Source organism: Mya arenaria, chromosome 16 (genome assembly GCF_026914265.1).
Source record: "Mya arenaria isolate MELC-2E11 chromosome 16, ASM2691426v1".
NCBI lineage: Eukaryota > Metazoa > Mollusca > Bivalvia > Myida > Myidae > Mya > Mya arenaria.
Genome location: NC_069137.1, coordinates 15,879,615 through 15,889,094, shown reverse-complemented (window position 1 = coordinate 15,889,094; position 9,480 = coordinate 15,879,615).

Genomic DNA, 9,480 nt, shown 5'->3' with positions numbered 1-9,480 from the left:
CATTACACGCAAACTTAGAGTAAAAGTGAACAGAAGAGACAAAATACATGAGTTGCTTCGCCATTATGACATAAGCAAGGATGAAGGGTATGTATTTAGAATTGTACTTTAAAATGTTAAAACCTTGTACCATGCAGGGTCAAAATGTAGCGGTACTAAAGTTTGCGTGTTTACGTACACCACTTGTACGTGAAGCTACACTTACCAGTATCAATACATGCGCTTGGACTTAAATGTCAAATTTTAATATTCCCAATATATTAAAGATATAATCTCAACTATTACCCATTCATATGTTTACATGTTTAAATAATGCAATACAAATAATACAGTCACAATCCCAGTGGTCATTAATTCAAAACTTAACCCTGTATAGGGGCACAAGGCAAGGACCTAATTAAGGAATGAATTGCGGGTTTGATGTCATTATCGGGGTATGAACGTAATTGGGTTGATTAATGTGTGTGGAGTCCATAGGAAGGACTCTACGCGTACTTTGACCAGCCCAATTGCGTTCATATCCCCGATAATGACATCAAACCCGCAATTCATTCCTAATATTTCAACCAATAGTGCATTATTTGATTTAAGAAACGTTAAAAAAAACTTCATTTCATTTCGGATTACCTTTCAGTAATCCTTTCTTACCCATTCTGTAAATAGGACGACCCGACTGTTACTGGAAACATTTTTTTCAAATGACGTCACAATAACGTGGGAAAAGATCAACCACTTGAAATCACTTTTAAACGTAAAATTGAAACACTTATGGCAACAATACAGTTCAAATATAATAAAAAATACGCTTTCTAATATGTTGGTTTATATTTTGCGAGACCTGCCGACACAATACAACAATAACAAGATCAATAGTTTTCATGCATATTGCTATGCGATAAATTGGGTTCCGAACATATCCAATGAAAGATATTGCGTTCATCGATTGATAAACGCAATTGCCGAAGGAATGGAAGTTGAGGTGTAAATATATCCAAATGACTTTTCTTAACCGTATTGACATTGTTTAACCCCTATTATGATAAATATGCATTTATCCTTATAACAAACATGCAACACGGCTGAGAGTTTATTGCATTTTAGCAAGGAAAAGTCAAAAACAAATTTGCATATCACGTGACTTTCTTAAAGGTCCAGTGTATACTAGTAGACAGTGTAGACTTATAAATGAGTACATATAGAGAAATGACTTCTCTTAAATGGTTCTCAAAATATCCCCACAAAATTCCATACATTTGTGGTTTATAAAACATTGTGATGACAACAGGTTTTTTTGACATTATCTGAGACTCTGGCATAGTTTTATAACTTTTTTTTCTCAATTATAAAATCCCTTAAACATGCTTCGCCTTTAAAGTATGAACGCTATTTCCTATCAAATAAGAATCAATTAAATATCACATCTTGCAGCTAAGCTTAGTAAACACTATTATAAATTTGTACATGCAATTTTCAAATTTTAATAATTACAATGATGAGCTTACATTTAATACACAAAATGACTTAATGTGATTGTTGAAGAAGATGTATTTTTTGTCCATAAGCTGACAATCAGATGAACAGTTACATAAATCATCATTCTACATTATATATATAGTAAGTTTTGTTTTACTGGTTATAGAATTTGCATTCAATGAAATGCTTGCATAAAAAATGTTAATTCGAGTAAAGGACAGAATAGGCTCACAATACAGACTGATGAAAGATATCAGATGAAAATGATGTTATTTTAAATCCTCTGCCACAAACGGCATGAAACAAAATCATTTATGAATTAAACCAACAGTATAAATTAAATTTAAGAACCAAACTTACACACAATACTACAGTTTTGATTCATTTGCCTTTTACCTGAAGATATCAAACATCAAATAATCAATCTAATGAAGTATATGGTGTATGTCCTCAATGTTGAAGTTTGTGAATATTAGGTTTATAATTCAGGTATTATTGGGCGGACACCATTTTTAAATTTTTTAGTAAGAGTGATCTTGACCTTAGCCCCACCCCACTCAAAAGCAATCCCCAGCTAGCTCTTTACATAAGCTACCCACACACCAAGTTTAATTAATATCTATCAATGCTATCAAAAGTTATTTGGCAAAAATCATTCTTCTATTTCAAGTAACAGTGACATTGACCGTAGCCCCTCCCCAATCAAAAGCAATTCAAAGCTAGCTCTTTACATGCTATCTACGCACCAAGTTTCACCAATATCTGTCAATCCTAACTAAAGTTATTGGGAGGAAACCATTTTTCAATTTTTAGTAATAGTGACCTTGATCTTAGCCTCTCCCCACTCAAAAGCAATTCCAAGCTAGCTCTTTACATAAGCTACCTACACACTAAGTTTCATCAATATCTATCAATGCTAACTTATGTTATTGGACAGAAACCATTTTTCTATTTTTAGAAACAGGCGACCTTGACCTTAGCCCCACCACCCTCAAAAGCAATCTTAAGCTAGCTCTGTACATAAGCTACCTACACACCAAGTTTCATCAATATCGGTCGATGCTAACTAATGTTATTGGGCAGAAACCATTTTTCTATTTTAAGTAACAGTGACCTTGACCATTTTTCTATTTTAAGTAAAAGTGATCTTGACCTTAGCTCCTCCCCACTCAAAAGCAATCCCAAGCTAGCTCTTCACATAAGCAACTTACACACCAAGTTTCATCAATATCTATCAATTTTAACTAAAGTTATTGGGCAAAAACCATTTTAGTAACAGTGACCTTGACCTTAGCCCCCCCCCTTCAAAAGCAATCCCAAGCTAGCTCTTCCCATAAGCTACCTCCACACCAAGTTACATCAATATCTATCAATGCTAACTAAATTTATTGAACAGAAACCAATGTTTGACGCACGCCCGAAAACGACAACCTCATTCTAATAACCCAATTTTCGTTGAAAACCTGGTTAAAAATAAAATTAGAGCATCTTTGTTCATTTCACCTTTACAATAAATATCCGTCTTGTTTTTTTAATAGCCGAATCGACTTCAAGCCCGTATAAACACTTGATTGAATTAAACATTTAGAGCATAACGTTAATTAATGATGTTGACAAGGATTGTGTTCGATCGTCAAGCAGTCACTGTCACAGACTCCCTTCCACAATTTGTATGACCTATTTAGCGGGTATCAAAGGATGTATCCATCCTCAAAAGAGATATAGAAGTTATCTGTTGCAGCACGTATCCAATTTTGAAACTGAATTTGATTTCATTCTAATAAATACTTTTTTTTCAGATTCAGCACGCTTTCTGAATACATAAAAACGGTACGCGAGTTAAGAGGAAAGAAAGCATATCCTCTTAAACTGTTTGAAGGAAACTTTGTCACAAAATATGGTAAGTAAATAATATTACTACAAGTGCGAACACACTTTTTTCCGATATTCCTGTTCAAAATAAGCTAATTTAATCAATCTGTGACGGTTGTCCACCGTGTGATGTCAACATTTGTTTTCTGTTTTAGAAAGAAAATATACCGCTTTTACAACGAACATTTTGGCATTGATCTGTTTCAATGTGGAAGACAATTAAAGTTAACGTATCAGTATAACATATATTTGGAACAAATTAAGTGTACGCCCTTTTATTTCCAAACACAAGCGTATTCAAACATTTAAACATGAGGCTTTTAAGTTTCATTGTAGACTTCACATTTCTTGGAATGAATTAGAGATGTCTTTTCTTATGGACTATACATATACATAATTTATTCCTCACTCAACAATAAATGTCTCTTCGTAATTAGACAAAAACTGAAAGTACTAAAGCTTGAAACCTACATGTATGGGTGAACGTTGCATTTGTGTTAAAAATTCGTTGGCGGCATAAATACACATTCCTTAATTATAATGATAACTTTGTTTTTGAAAACGGCAACACATTGAGACAAAGGCACCAGAAGACATACAAACATAACACACTTCTTATTTCCAATGTAGCATTCTTGAAAAAGCATTCACACATTAATCGATGTAATACAAACCAATCATAAATTAGAAATACGAACCTATGAACGCATATCACAAGAACGCATACGCGCGCACAAAATGATATATAATGTATCGATCCAACTAAATCACCACTTAGACATAAACATAAGGAGTGAATATATTCCAACATAAATAAACGAAAACGTCAAGAACACAACCTATTATTGCTTCCTTTTAGGAAAACCTAATTATAACGCAATTTGTTGGTTTTTTTAAAACAAACATACGCATGAATAATTGAAATATATATATCGTAAACACTATTTCAGATGGAAGCTGCTTCAGAATAGTTCACACAGAACTTATTGTTACCTGGGCTACGTCTACTGTTGCTGGCAAATCAGAAGGTAAAGCTATCGTTAGTCTTCAAACGCAAAGGTTCTATAAAATATAAATAAGTTTAGGTGCAAACATGTTTGGCATGTTTGAAACAAACAAAACACTGTATATTGAGACCTCATGGTGATTACTTCCTTTTATAAGAATGATGTATTTCCTATTAAATTCAAATCAATTTCTCCAAAGATGACTTCAGACCCACAACACGTTCTTGAATAGTCTTGAATATTTCATCTAAAAAACTCTTCATATTGTCAAAATACCTATCTGTTTGAATAAAAGATCTATTCAAAGTCCGTTAGCATTCAAACGAGGCTATCAAATAGTATCAGAGATATATGGTAAAATCATTTGTATACACACGGAAAAGTAATTTGGCATTATGAGTACGATTTTTTGTTAAAATATTACAGAACAATTACATTTACAAACGAAAAAGATAAAATCCAAATACTGAAAGAAGTGACTTCAATAATTATGATGTATGCCTAATCTGGTAACATTTTGTGTATCTGGTTTAGTTCTTATTTGGCCTTATCCTTTGTTTCTCTAAACAGAGTATTGGTTAACTGTGCCTGCAGTTTCCATTAATTGACAGTTTTCTTAAATTCACCTACCGGTTACAAATATACTTCTTAAAATACAAACGTTCACAACAAAGCCATATAGAATTGTTGATTTCCTCAAGCATTTTGGAACCTGAAACTTCTCCTTATCTGGTAGCATTAAACCTTTTAAACTACCTTTTGATCTAAAGTAGGTTTAAATGTTCACAAACGAATTAAGCAGTGCATTAAATTACACAGTTCATAACAGTTCATAATGAAACAATACCAGGAGCTGTACATTTAGTCTACTGTGAAAACGTCATTTCAATGACACGATATTTTTTAAAAGAAATTTCCATGTCCGGATTTCAGTGCCACGCTACTGAAATGACAAGTTTTCGAATGGAATTTATGTATGACTCGACAGTCATTGTGATACCTTGTAGCTCAAAGCATGATCATTGGCAAGATATCGGTTTGTTCAATGTACCTTACCCTTTCAAAATCGCAGTTATTCTCGATGATAAATCAAAGGATGACACGGTCGATGATTTGCTAAGCAAAACTATTGGAATGCCATACACAGTTCATCATGTCAACCTCAGCGACATGCACAACCAGAAACTTCTTAAAAATTATTTATATGCTATAAATGGACGTTAATGTTTTGCATAATGGTATGGTTGCATATACAGTCAAATTCAATATATTAATATATTCCATTTAAAAAACGTGTGAAGAATAGAGTGTTTTCGTAAAAATATATCTGCTATTATATAGTATATAGTAACTTGAACATGCATTTGTCTTTTTCGTGTTATGAACTTATAAAATAGTTTACATTAACAATGTGTTACCTTTTTTCTAACTTAGTTTCTATATCATAATCCTGAACCGATATTCGTTTATTGTGGGTTTGTATGCTATTTTATCTTTGTCAAAAATGACAAGCAAAACCTTGGTCAATATGATAATTCGTATCAAGGAAAGCTATATTTCCTGCAAGACTATATAAAATGATCAAAATATTATGTGGTTAAGAGATCACTTAGTAAAATCTGTAAACGTAGTAATGACATAAATTAAGCAAAAGTTTTGGAAATAGGTTTCTTACTTTCATGGCTTCCTTGCTATTGCCTGGTAAATTTCTCCAGTTTGTATGATATGTTTAAAATCAAACCACTATTTCAACATCATTTTAACGTGAAAAGTGTACAGGGTACTTCATTGGTATTCTCTATGACAAACACATACTGAATTTAAGAACAGTTTATCAATTGTGAAGATCACAATGTATATTTCGGTATAATTTATATATTTTACACATGTATATAGTATATTTCCTTGTTTGCTTCCATAATTCATTTCAAATCATTAACATTCGCCTCAATTGGTGGAACAATTGAAATAATATACACACATAGGACATCTGAACTTAATTGATATTTGGTATTGTTAATGTTTAAAATGGTGTATCTTCTGTACAGGAAAAGTAGGCATTAAATAAGTGTTTAACATAACGCTTATCTATAACAAAACGACATGTTCTTAAACTAACTTAAACTTATAATGACAATTAAACTTCTAAACATGTCGAAATATTTTAAAAGAAAAGAACCCGGAGTTTCAGTTGGTCTTTATGAGCGGATGTTTGGTGTGTATCCTGCCTAAAAAGTACAATGCAAACTACAGGGAAAATGTATTTGACAAATAAACATATTGGGTAAAACAATAAAGTCCCATGTTTATTGTTTGTTTAGAACATAAAAGTTCCGAGACATTTGAAGAGCTACCCAAAACGATAATTATTCGACATCTAAAAGGAAGTTAAGAATATGAAAACAAAATCTACACAGAAGTAGTAAACCACGGCCTCGGATGCAGAATTGTTTCGGATATGTTCGCAGAGTGGCAATTTGCAAACCCAAATACGGTACCTTGTGTTGTTATCCATAAAGGCGTCAAGTTAAACAATGAAAGGCTAGAGCATCATATCAAGACGGTATGGCAAGTATTGTTAATTGACATTGACAGTAAAGCTGCGGAGCAAGTGCATACAATGATGATAGGTTTGCGGTACAGAATGCATACTGTCAATCTTGAGAATATCAGGCGGCCTCAAAACTTACCGCAGCAGTTGACAGGTACGTATTATCTAATTCCACCAACATCATAATCGTCGAAAATGTTGTTTCTTAAATCGGGTAGAGTTGACAAATTGTGGTATTTTTTGCTATTAAATATTAAAATGCCGAAAGGAACCTGACTACCTGTCGTTATTTCATATTCCATTTGAATATATCAATTGGAAATTTCAACTACTGATGTTCTGCGCATAACTACATATTATATAACACTTAATAGTATGGTGGAGTAAATTGCATTATTGTTTAAGGCTTATTATGTTTCAATGTATTTGCTGTTAAATATATAACATTAAAGTATTATTGACCAAAATACGTCCCTTATACACATATAGAAAACAACAATCAGACTTATTCAGATAATTATATCATGTTGAAATATAGAGCAGACACTTTATAACATTGAACCAGTCTCATATGTCATATAAAAGCTTCCACGTCCGTTTATCTGTTGGTTGCAGCTTTGCGCGTAGATTTGAATTTTCATTGTAGCCTCAATATTTAGCACTATATTTAGATGCAAATGATTATTTAGAATAAAGCCAGTATATGCTCGAAATCAGTATGACCATTATGATTCATAAACGAAAATATATCTTATATGTTGCAACACTGCAACTGTATAAGTTGTTCATTTTGTGCGTAATCATTCATGACTTTGATAATAATTTTGATAATACATCAAAAAACTACAAGGTTATCCCAATAGCCAAGAAAGGACCGATGACACTGTTGAAAAAAAATCCGAGACACTAAACGTGAGACACTCAAACAACAGTACAACACAAACATACCACTGACAAAACAGACATGCATTAACATTTATCATAAGCAAATGCAACGGCCTTTGCAACAACGTCCACTGGGGACTTAAACAAGTGTATAAGTGCTCTACCTCACACATGCCACACCATTTATTCATAATTGTATACGTAAACGCATACGTCTTACCTTAGCAGCATTAGGTTTATGGCAAAACAATATTAAGTAAAACAAATATTAAAATACAATATAGTTATTACAAGAAGTAAACGGGCAGATACGGAGCCCAAATGATTCCAACGAAAATACCATCCTCAGTAACTAAGGTTTAAACATATGTTTAAACATAGTCTAAAAAGTATTTTATTGCTTGGAAAACAGGGGGCCAAATGAATAGGAAAACAAATACTCTTAATAATATTATTCGATTTGCCTTGGTTGAATGCTTAAACGAAATAATTTTGCAAACAGTTATATATGATGCACTTATGTAAGATAACCGAGAACACAAAGACTGCAAAAACTTACAAATAGCCGGTTGTTGCTTTGAATAACTAAATAATGTTCATATAAACTCGATGTTCCATGAGAATCAATACCTCATATAAAAATGATGTGAATAGTATTATAATTAATTATTATTTAAGTCTAAATCATAGAAGTTTTCGGTATGATATAAAATGTGACCAACCACATCTGGCCATGTGGTATTTCATTTGTTCTTGTTCAACCGCTACTGTGGTTGATATTAACAAGTTCTGCATACAGTAACTAGATATTGGTTTAACCTTAGAAAATGTTATTTAAGTGGTAGGTTGCTGTTGCTTATTTTCGTTAATGAACAAATAAAATATATTAAAGTGCACAATTACATATTTTTGTCATCCAAATTAAACAAATCATAGAAAGACACTGTATTGGCGCTACATTCTTTACTGTCAGGTATTGAGAAAACTGAAGACGGCAAGGCTTACGAAGTTTGCATTGGTTTTGACATTACATTTGCGAAATACGCACATATTGTGTACAAAGGACTGGAAAGCATTGGGATTCGATGTATATACGCCCCAATTGCGCTTCAGGAAATACATTTCCCACATGACAGTTGCGTATGGCTACAAACGGTCCAGGACAAAAATATCGAAGCCGGTATTCACTTTGATGACATAGATTCCATGGAACGATTATACGTGTGTGTGATCAACAGTGCTTCCGAATTGGTTAACAAATCGCGTATAATTTCCATATCTTTTGAGGATATAAAATGGCCCCACAAAGTCAAAGCGAGGCTTGAAGGTTTGTATATTATTTTCTACTTTTTCTGATGAGTAATATAGAGAACATTGTGTGTTTACATACACACGTAACTCCATGCATCATATTATAAATGTATACGGAGATTTTACCTAAAATGTTGACGTTTTCTCTACAATTATTGTTAAATTCAAAGTTTACATTTGATCGACTGTTGTTTATATATATACATATATTTTCATGCATTATAGATTGAATGTATATATATATATATATATATGTACTGAATATATAATGCAAGAAAATCTATTACTAAAGGCAGTGTCGGTGGCGTCAGCAAGTCCTTTTGCAAACAGTAACTAAATTCGGTATTTTTAAATCATGCCTTAATGGCAGTGTTAGTTGAC